Source organism: Acinonyx jubatus, chromosome E2, assembly GCF_027475565.1.
Source record: "Acinonyx jubatus isolate Ajub_Pintada_27869175 chromosome E2, VMU_Ajub_asm_v1.0, whole genome shotgun sequence".
Taxonomy (NCBI): Eukaryota; Metazoa; Chordata; class Mammalia; order Carnivora; family Felidae; genus Acinonyx; species Acinonyx jubatus.
This window is the reverse complement of record NC_069396.1, coordinates 4057012-4067357: the sequence shown is the minus strand read 5'-3', so window position 1 is coordinate 4067357 and position 10346 is coordinate 4057012. Positions and strand designations below refer to the sequence as shown.

Here is a 10346-nt window from a genome sequence, read left to right as displayed (position 1 = left end):
AAGAACCTTTACGGTAGGGAAACATGTCACCGTCTCAACCATGGGTCAAACGGCAGCAGCAGTGATGAGACAGACTGGCGTAGGCACCTCCTGATGCAACGACACACATCAGTGCCGCTGCCTGCTGCCCGTACGGTGTTCCCTGACGACAAAGGGGCAGTCGGAGACACCTGAACTGAGAGGCGTCCCATGAGACAACTGGCCTGCGCTCCATACGCACATCAGGACAGAGAAGAAGACTGACTTTGAAGATGGAGGAAGGCGCCCCCAGCCAAGGGATGCACGAGGCCCCCAGAAGCTGGAAAAGGCGAGGAGGCCCTCCTCCCCTGGGGCCTCCAGAAGGAAAGATGCCCTGCTGATACCTCGATTTTAGGGTCTGACCTCCAGAGCTGTAAGATACTAAGTCCATGTCCTTTTAAAGCCACAGCGTTTGTGGCAAAATGTTACAAAGGGGAGGTGGAAATAGACACGACAGGCAACGGAAAACAGAAGGGATGCCAAGTCATATCACCTCATTTATCTGTGTAATTGGTTTCCAGAACCATCCTCTACTGAAAGTGGTTTGTGGATATTGATTCAGCCATCCAATAAACTTACTATTTCTCCCACCTTTGCACAATATCATGAGATAATGTCAGCAAATGCTTTGTCCTGGATATCTGGTTGCATTCCGCCACCTGCCCAGAATCCGTCTGCTTCCTCATTTGCCTGTGGGGACCCGCCCTCCCCACCCTCTTCACCCAAGAAGCGGAGCGGAGCTTATCTTCACTCGTGTCCAAGTATGGCCAGTCCCGTCATCCCAACAACCTGGCCTCAGAGGTTGGTTCAAAGGGCTGAGCACACAAGGAATGTTGGCCCATTTAGACCAAATCCTAGGTCTCTTGCTGGAAATACTGAAGGACAGAGTCCTTTCCCCCCTGAGGTTGCTAAGTTGAAAGAACATAGGCCTGTTGCTATTGGAGACCACTTTATGTAAAAGCCCCTAATCCGAGAACGAAGCCAGCTCCGAGGGAGGTGGTCAAATAGCGGGAGTGACACCAAGTTCTGATGACGTCATCGGCGCCCCTGGATCTTGCTGGGCCAACCCCAGAATTTAGGTGAGTTATGTGAGCCGATGTAGTCCCTTTTTTTTTTTTGAAAAACCAGTTTGAATGGAGTTCTGCCACTTACAACTGAAAGAATCCTGATACATACAGCTTCCGGGTCCAAATACACGATTTCTATCCGATTTCCTGATTCAGCAGTTCGTGCGTTTCACAACAGGAATATGGTTAACCCAGCACAGCTTGGTCATCGGTGCTTCCTCTTCTGAGGGGTCAAATGGTTTTTGTTAGTAATCTGTCCTGAATATTTCCCACGCCCGTATCTAGTTCACTGGTCTGTGGTTGGCAGAACTTACTTTCTCTCCATCTTTGTTTAATGGCCACGCATCTGCCTCTGTCCACCCTTCTGGCGAGATCAGAATACCTTTTATGAGGCATGGAGAGACAGGGTTCATGTGAATCTCTTGAGGAGAAGTCACACGTTCCCCAAATGGAATCTGACCCTGAATGAGCTCCCATCTTCCAGCTTTACTGAATAGTCATTAACACCAGAGTCAGGTCAGGGGCTGCTGCCCTCCTTGCCTTCTGAACCATGAGATCCAGACCTGCCCCGAAATCAAGAGTGGGCTGCTTAACCCACTGAGCACTCAGGTGCCCCCAGACAGGGCTTTATTTCATATAAGCAGCCACCAGAAGGGGCATTAGAGCTCTGCGATGTAGCCGTGGAAATGTGTTTGGAGAACGTGAGTCCTCTCTCTGGAAACATATTCTCTATTTTGCTGGTGCTGGAACCAAGTTTGACATAACCCCAGTATTATCGGGAGTGGGTGTCAGTTTGTTTCTGTACTTCCTCCTCCAGAACTGAAAAAGCTTCCATAGGAGACACTCCTATTTTTACCTTTTTCTTTTTTTTTTTTTTAATTTTAGAGGTGTAGAAGCAGCAGAAACCAAAGGGCCTAAAGTTGTTTACTGTATTCGCCGAAAAATTGCAGACTCGCCTAGAACTTTTGGTGCAAGTGAAGTGGGATCCATCAGCTTTTAAGATGACCCCTTTGAAAAAATAAATCAGGCCTCAGATTGCCCTTGTATGTACCATGCACCGTTGCCTGACTTGTTTGAAAAGTGTGTTCATTAACGTCAAGACTTCACCCTAACTCTGGCATGGGCGGGCAGGAAATGGCAAATGACATCCTCGTCTTAAAGGTGGAGACGATCCAGGCCCGGAAGCAACCAGAGCCAGGCCTTATTCTCCCCGCCCCCCCCCCCCCCCCCCCCCCCCCGCTCCCTGCCAGGCTTCCCGGTCCCCCCACCCAAATCACCAAATCCCCCTCTCCTGCGCTCGCGGAACGGTTCCCAGGGGGGAACCCTAGTTTCGAGCAGATCCAGGAAACGGGATCCACAGTTGGACTCCGAGCGTGCTTCCGGGGACGTCGGGCCCAGGCCTCCCGTCCAGGCACAGTCACGGCCCGGAGAGATCCCGGCCGGGGTCGGGACCCTGACCGCCCCGGGCGCCGGGCGCCAGCAGCCAGCATCCGCCCCTCCCCGTCACGTGACCCGCTCTCGGGTCGCCCGCGCGGGGCGGGGGCGGGGCCGCTCTCGCGCCTGCGCAGACGGTGCCGGGAGGGGGCGGGCACGGCCGGCTGACTGACAGCTCCCGCGGCTGTCGCCTCGGAAGGACCCGGCTCGCAGGCCCGCGCAGTGGCCGCAGCGCGGAGCCCGGAGGCGCCCGCTCGCTCCCCGGTCCGACCGGTCGGCCGGCGCCCGCCGCGGTGAGAGAGGCTCCCGCCAGCGCCTGCGAGGGGGAGACGCGTCAGCTGTCCGGTCGGCGCGGGGCTCTCCGAGGGCCGGCGGGTGAGGGGCTTGGGAGGAGGAGGGGGCGGCCGGATGACGCGGGGTCGGGGGTCGGGAGCTTCTGCGGGGTCCGCGCGTGCCGGGGGGAGAGGGTGGGAGGGGAGCCGGGAGCCCGCGGGGGGGGGGGCAGTGCAGCGCCTGGGGGAGGATGGACAAGGGGTCCCCACCCCCCCGGTGGCAGATGGTCGTCGCCAGGTGGCTTTGGGGTGGAGTCGGCCCCTGGGTCCTGGGGGAAGAAGAGCCCCCAGACTCCTGGGAGGGGGGTGCCCGGAACCAGGAGGGGAAAGGCATTTGCCAAGTCGTGCTGTGTGTTGAGTCTTGAGTTGGCTGCGTCTCTGCTCCTGGGTGGCCGACGGGGGAGGCACGGTGGGGGGGGGGGGGGAACAAGGTCTGGGGCTCTGGACGGGGTGGGGGGGCGACAACTGTGCGCGTGCCTTCGCGGCGCTCCGCCGTCCCCCGGTGCGGGTCAGTAGGCACAGAGGTTTGCAGAGGGCACGGCAGCCCAGGCGCAGCGCTAGGAGCTCCAACAGCTGGGCTGGTTCGGGGTGGACTGAACCAGAAGCCCCGGGACCGGAAGGGACGGCAGGTGGTCTTCCTGGAGCCGGGTGCGTTTTCCCGCGCGTCCGGGGGTTTGTGCTTCGCGAGGTTGCCCCCGGATTGCACTCGGGAGGAGGACTTGGCGGTGGGCGCCAGCCAGCTCCTGGAACTCTGTGGGTCAGCGTGGGGCACGGGTGCCGAGCTGCAGACTGAGCAGGAGCTCGCCTCTGAGCTGGCACAGGTGAGTCAGGGCTGGAGGCACGCAGACCGCTGTCAGGGACCAGGCTGCCCCCCCCCCCCCCCCAGGCCACTGTCACCTAACGCTAATGTTTCTGATTCGTTTGGTGAGAGGCACCCGCTCCCGGAACCTGAGCCAGGGGAGCCAAGATACAGAACCGCGGAATTAAGCAAAGAAAAAAACACAAGGAAGATTGCGATTGGTTGTGCATGAGCGCATCTCCAGGTCTTTGACACGTTTCTGTGTGGAAGTTTATGTGCTCGCTTTGTTCAGAGTCACTCCCTTCCACTGTCACCTGTTTTTAGTTCCGTTTTGTTCAGAAGTAGGACTGCTTACGCCTGTGGACAGGGGGCGAAAGGCTTCTGAGATCAATTGACAGGGAAAAAGTTGCCTCGTGAGATTTTCTTTTTCCATAAAAGAACTGAAGATGGGCTAGGACTCACATGTAGCACTCTTAGTGATTAGCCTATCGTCTCTAGCCTCTTGCGCGGTTCTGGGATACGTTCCGTGGGTTTTTTTGTTGTTGTTTTGTTTTTGCAGTGTTTGTCTTTTGTATGGCCTGCGTCAGCCAACGTGCAGATAGTCTGGATTATTTGAGAATGTAATACCTAAGGGCAGTGACAAAAGCTACCACTCAGTGACGTGAATAAATTACAAACCTTAAGTAATTTGCTACAGAATTCTAGAAAGTGAAGAAGAGTGATTCTCTCTATGACAATTAACTTTGGTTCTTCAGAGGCAAATTGATTTATGGGGACTCCAAGAGAGGACACCTTTTAGGACAAACCCTATGAAAGGTTTAGGATGGAATGACTCATTCTACATGCTCCCCCCCCCCTTCCTTCCTCAAAAAAGAAAATAATCAGGTTGAAAGAAACATCAAAAGCAACCTGGGAAGATCTAAAAAAAACAACAACAACAAAGTCATGAAAATTCAACCAGCAGCGGGGAAAAACATGCAATAAGGGAGGAGTAAAACCCTGTTGCTGATGATAACCCCTCACTTTGATGTGACAGAGTACTTTACAAAGGGCTCTGGCACAGAATCTCGCTTGATTTTCACAATAAACTTGGCATGATAGGTGGTGTTTCGTGCCCATGTCACAGATGAGGAAACTGAGACCAGGCGACTGCCCAAAGTCTCTTAGGTACAAGGGGGCAGAGTGAAATGTTAGACCCAGCCATCGGACGCCAGATGCAGTAGCCTGCCATCGGCCTGTGGAGTGGGGTGTGGTGGGGGGACGGGTTTTGGCACGTGGGCTGGCCGCGCGTCCTTTTCTCCCACCGCCCGTCTCAGTCATGGAGTCAGCTTAGCTCCTGTGTCCTTCACCACATTCCCACCCAAGCCTGAGGGTCCGCATCTACTCAGATTTGTTTATCCGTCTTAGAGAAATCTAGTAGGAAGTATGATCGCAAGGGACCTCTTGCTCCATGGCTTGGTGTTTCCAAATAGTCTAGGTGTCTTCAGCCGGGTGGGGCCAGAGAGCAAGGCAATTCTAGGGAAACTTGCCCTTAGCGTTTTCCTCGTTCGCCACCCGGAAGAGAAATGCGGTGGTTGTGAAACCCGAGGAGCTGACCCAGGAGTTTTCTTTATTTGACGCGGTATTTTATACGTGGCATCGTCTGGGTTATGGCGACTTTTTTTTTTATTGTTTTTTTAAACAGGGCACAGCTGTTCTCATTAGGAAAGAACAAGCTTTAATCCCGCTTTCTAGATCTGGGCAGCGAGATCCGGAAAAGGACTTTGGGGAGGGGGCGGGGGGTTATCTGAGATCTGTTTCAGCAGGCAGTGGCACAAAACAGAATGACAATTAAAAGGGCACAACAGTAGATGTACAGATCTGAAGAAGAAAGATGATAGAGGTCCAGTCTACTCCATGCTGAGGACATCGTGTTCTTTTCTGGACATCACATTTAATAAAGGGCATAGAAAAAAAATCAAGAATAGTCCTTGGAAATTGCTACAGTGGTGAATGAATTATGGCTGGGTAAGCCTGAGCACCTGGGGAGCCATGATCCCAGAAGGTTTAGGGCTGTCATTTATTAAGCTTGTTTTATAAGGGCCCAAGAACCAAAGGACACAAGCTCTCTGTCTAAAGTTAGAGAGACTTTAGTTTTAAGGCCTTTATCGTGCCAGAATTGAACCATACCCCTCCCCAGTGGCCTGCCAGTACTCGGGAGCGAATTCAAACTTCTCACCGTGGTCTACTTGGGGGGGCTATGTGAGTGCTAGTTGACCTTGCTTGAGTCTCCAGCTTCATCACTTACCACTCACAAAAGTCCCACCTTCTTCCTGTGCCTTGCACACATCCAGCTCACTCTGCCTCACTCTACCCACCCTGAAGTCCTTTTCCGGATCTCGCTGCCCAGATCTAGAAAGCGGGATTAAAGCTTGTTCTTTCCTAATGAGAACAGCTGTGCCCTGTTTAAAAAACAATAAAATAAAAAAAAAGTCGCCATAACCCAGACGATGCCACGTATAAAATACCGCGTCAGATAAACAAAACTACTGGGTCAGCTCCTCGGGTTTCACAACCACCGCATTTCTCTTCCTCCGGGTGGCGGACGAGGAAAACTCTAACTACCTCAGGGCCTTTGCACTCACTGTTCCTTCTGCCAGATTTCCCCATGGCTGGCTCCCTGTCATTCAAGTCAACTGCTCTAATGTCACATCCTTAGAACTTCCCTAACAATTAAAATAGTTTCTGCCTGGTCCCCAGCCCACCCACTTTATTACTTTATGGTGTTTTCTTTTTTTCATAACAGTATCACAGATGTCCTTCTTTGAGAATGCTTTTATTACGTGCTGCCCATTTACCACTGTATCAACAGTGCCCCAAATCGTGCCTGGCATATAGTAGGTGTTCAATTGATAATTTGTTGAATGAATGATTTTTGTGACAGATCTTTTCAAAGATGGGAGGGATTGCTGCCTTGGTAGATACCAAGTTGGTTTTCTTGTGCTAGAGACAGACACGGGCCGACTAGCCAGCCATTGGGCAAGATAATTCAAGCATTAGATAGCTAGGAAAACCAGATAACTTATGCTAGTGCCCTGGGGCTGCTGTAACAAAGCACCACAAGCTTGGTGGCTTAAGACAACATATATTTATTCTCTCACAGTTTTAGAGACTAGGAGTCCAAAATCAAGGCGCTGACAAGGTTGCTTCCTTTTGGGGGGTTCAGAGGGAGGATCTGTTTGTGCCTCCCTCTCAGCCTCTTGTGGGTCCCAGCAATCGTTGGTGTGTCTAGCCTTGGAGCGTTCTTCTCGCTGTGTGTGTGTGTGTGTGTGTGTGTGTGTGTGTGTGTGTGTGTTTCTGTTTCTGTTTCTTCTAAGGATACCATCAAATTGGTCATATTCCATTATGACTTTATCTTAATTTAATTACATCTGCAAAGACCCTGTTTCCAAATAAGGTCATGTTTGCAGGTTCTGGGGGTTAGGACTTCAACATATCTTTTTAGGGGACACAATTCAATGCATAACACCTTCTCACTTCAAGATCCAGTGACATTTTAAAGGGAGAAACTGGCAGGAGGCGCTGGGTTCTTTTTAGGGATAATGGCATGGATTTGGATATTTTTACATAAAGCGTCATGGTCCTGGGGCACCTGGGTGGCTCAGTCAATTGAGCGTCTGACTTCAGCTCAGGTCATGATCCCACAGTTCGTGAGTTTGAGCCCCGCATCAGGCTCTGTGCTGACGGCTCGGAGCCTGGAGCTTGCCTTGGATTCTCTGTTTCCTCTCTCTCTGCCTCTCCCTTGCTCGCACTCTGTCTCTCCCAAAAATAAATAATCATAGGGGCACCTGGGTGGCTCGGTTGGTTAAGCGTCTGACTTCAGCTCAGGTCATGATCCCACAGTTCGTGAGTTCGAGCCCCGCATCAGGCTCTGTGCTGACGGCTCGGAGCCTGGAGCTTGCTTTGGATTCTGTCTCCCTCTCTCTCTGCCCTCCCCTGACTTTGGCTCAGGTCATGATCTCACAGTCTCTGGGTTCAAGCCCCGCGTCAGGCCTGCTTCGGATTCTGTGCCTCCCTCTCTCTCTGCTCCTCCCCGGCTCATGCTCTGTCTCTCTCTGTCTCTCAAAAATAAATACACATAAAAACATTTTTTTTTAACTATTAAAAAAAAAGCATCATGGTCCTTACAACTTGTAAGCTAAGAGGTGATCTGCACGTGTCCCAGGTGAGGAGGCCGAGGGTCTGAGCAATTGTGTGACTTGCCCGAGGTCATGAGGACAAGGTGAATCTCCTGCATCTGATTGCAAGGCCCGTGGCCTCCCCAGCCCTCCCTTGCCTGCTGGGACAGGTCTTACTAGCAGTGCAAGCCCAGGGTAGGACGGGGGATGCCTGATGGCCCTGCAGGAGCCCTGGAGGGACCATTTCCTCCCTTGTCCTTGTCACGATGGCACAGAGAAATGTGGGGGGCAGCAGAGCCCTGTCACCCCAGCACTAGACCGCCCGTGGCCGGCTTGGGTGCATGCCGCAACATTAGGAGAACCTGCATTTCCCCTTGTCGGGCTTTTCCAGCGATCCAAAGTCTTTTCCATAAGGCTTCACGAGTTCTGGTGTTGAGTGTCTTAATTATGGCCTGAAAAAGTATTGCTGATGTCCTGAGCATGAGCCATCCAGGAATTCGCAGAGAAACTTCTTTCATTTTGAGGGCCGGTGGGGGAGGGGGGCGTGGGGGGGGGAGGGTGCGTGAGAGCAGGGCAGGCTGCCAGCAAATGTCTGAAATCATTTGCACCTTTGCCTTTCGAGACCTTTTTATTTCTGGCTCTGTCTCACCTTATTCGGGGAGATATTCTCTCCCTTATTTAATTTAATTAATTTTTGGTCTAGGTAATACATGCAGATGGGACAAAATTCAGACGATAAAAAAAGATGTCTGGTGCAAAGTGGCTCTTCCCTCTGCCTCCCCGACCCCCTCCCCAGGGGCACCCATCACCACCACTTTCCTCTGTCTCCTTCCGGATCTGATGTCCCCTGTAATGTCCCTGACTGCCACCCCCCCCCCCCCACACACACACACACATCCTGAGGGCTGTGCTTTCGTCCCCGCTTCCTATTCCTTCTTCCTGTGTTTCCAGAACCCTTTTCGTGGGCACCTGACGGGCTGATTCGGTCCCATGTGTCAGGAGCTGATGACGGCACCTCTGCCACGAGTTTTATATGTGGAAGGAAGGTGCTCGGAAGAAACGTGTCTGTGATGTGAAACGTGGGCTTCTGAGGCAAGCGGCACAGATGAGAAAACTGAGGCCTGCCGTCAGGCCGCCCGCAAGGGCCGAGTCGGCGTGCAGATCCCGGCAGCTTGTGTTTCTGTCCCAGCGTCTGGTCCGGGCCCCACGTTAGGTTCTTGTGTCTCCCTGGTTTCCTCTGGTCGGGGACGGTTGTCCCCTTCCCTCGTGTTATGTATGGCGTAGCAGTCCCAGGTAAAGCAGTGTCTTCCTAGCTCTGGACGGGAGCGTTCACGTGTGGCCTGCACGTGGGGGTTGGCCTTGTTCCACGGAGCAGGTGCGCTACGTCAGGAGCACCTGCGTTCCTCCTCGGCTTTTCTGGGCTCGTTCCAGAAATGGTCTCTGGCCTCTCAGCGCCCAAGACGAATGACCAAGACCCGTCCCACCATAGGAATAATCTACAGCACGTGCTGGAGGAAATGGCACATCTGGAGGGGAGAGAGAGGGCGGGGGGTGTTTTTCTCTTAATCACCGAGTCCACTTAGGAGAACACCGTATTCCTCCGTGACGTACTTTCGCAAAGCAGGTGCGTTCGGAGGCATTTTCCTAGCCTTTGCATCACAGCCAGGCATGACTCAGAGCAAATGACTCACCGGTGGCAAAAATGACCAACGAGCTGGGGAAAAGACGAGAACCTAGCAACAGCAGAGCAGGCGGCAAATGGAAAATACCAGAGCAAATGAGCTCCGCGAGCTGCCGTTTGCTGACACCGTTGAGCGAGGGGATTTGGGGGCGAACCCATGTGGCCGAGATACAAAAATAGGGCCCAGTTAAAAGGGGTGAAAGCCTCATGAGAACAGAAAACCCAATTTTGAGTTAATAGTAAATATCAGGAATGAAGTACACGCGTTGAATGTGATCAAAACAACGACAAACCTAGAAAAACCAAACAAACCAATTTTATTTTTTTTTTTAATTTTTTTAACGTTTATTTATTTTTGAGACAGAGAGACAGAGTATGAACAGGGGAGGGTCAGAGAGAGGGAGACACAGAATCTGAGACAGGCTCCAGGCTCTGAGTTGTCAGCACACAGCCCGACGCGGGGCTTGAACTCACAGACCGCGAGATCATGACCTGAACCGAAGTCGGCCGCTTAACCGACTGAGCCACCCAGGCGCCCCAACAAACCAATTTTAAAAACTCAGTTTGTGGTGGTACGAGGAGGTAGGAAACCAGTTAGCCGAGGCAAGCTAGTCTAATACCCTCCCTCCTCCGAGAGGGGGCAGATTAGCTGAACTTCATTAAGCAGCAGGATCGCTCTGAGAATCCCGATGCTCCATTTGGATAATACAAAAATACCTCATTTATCTGCTCTTATGGAGGAAAGAGGTATTACATATAATCGAAATTTCCGCGTAAGTAGGATTAACCAGACTTATCTCTCCTATGGGAGAAGAGTAGCATCTCTGATGTCACGTCCTCGCCTCTTCTAAGGAATCC

The 10346-nt window shown here is 52.4% G+C and overlaps 1 protein-coding gene across 6 annotated transcripts in view; it reads left to right on the top strand.

Annotated features, from left to right (window-relative positions):
- Positions 1–2664: 2664 nt before the first annotated feature.
- KIAA0513 (KIAA0513 ortholog) overlaps positions 2665–10346 on the top strand; it is a 62982-nt gene continuing 55300 nt past the window's right edge. For 5 of the 6 annotated variants that reach the window (XM_027076329.2, XM_053211343.1, XM_027076326.2 and 2 more), the window contains exon 1: positions 2665–2812. The gene's annotated coding sequence lies outside the window, so the exon portion shown is untranslated. Of the gene's footprint in view, positions 2895–10346 lie in introns of all 6 variants that reach the window. The other variant, XM_027076327.2, reaches the window with a different exon arrangement.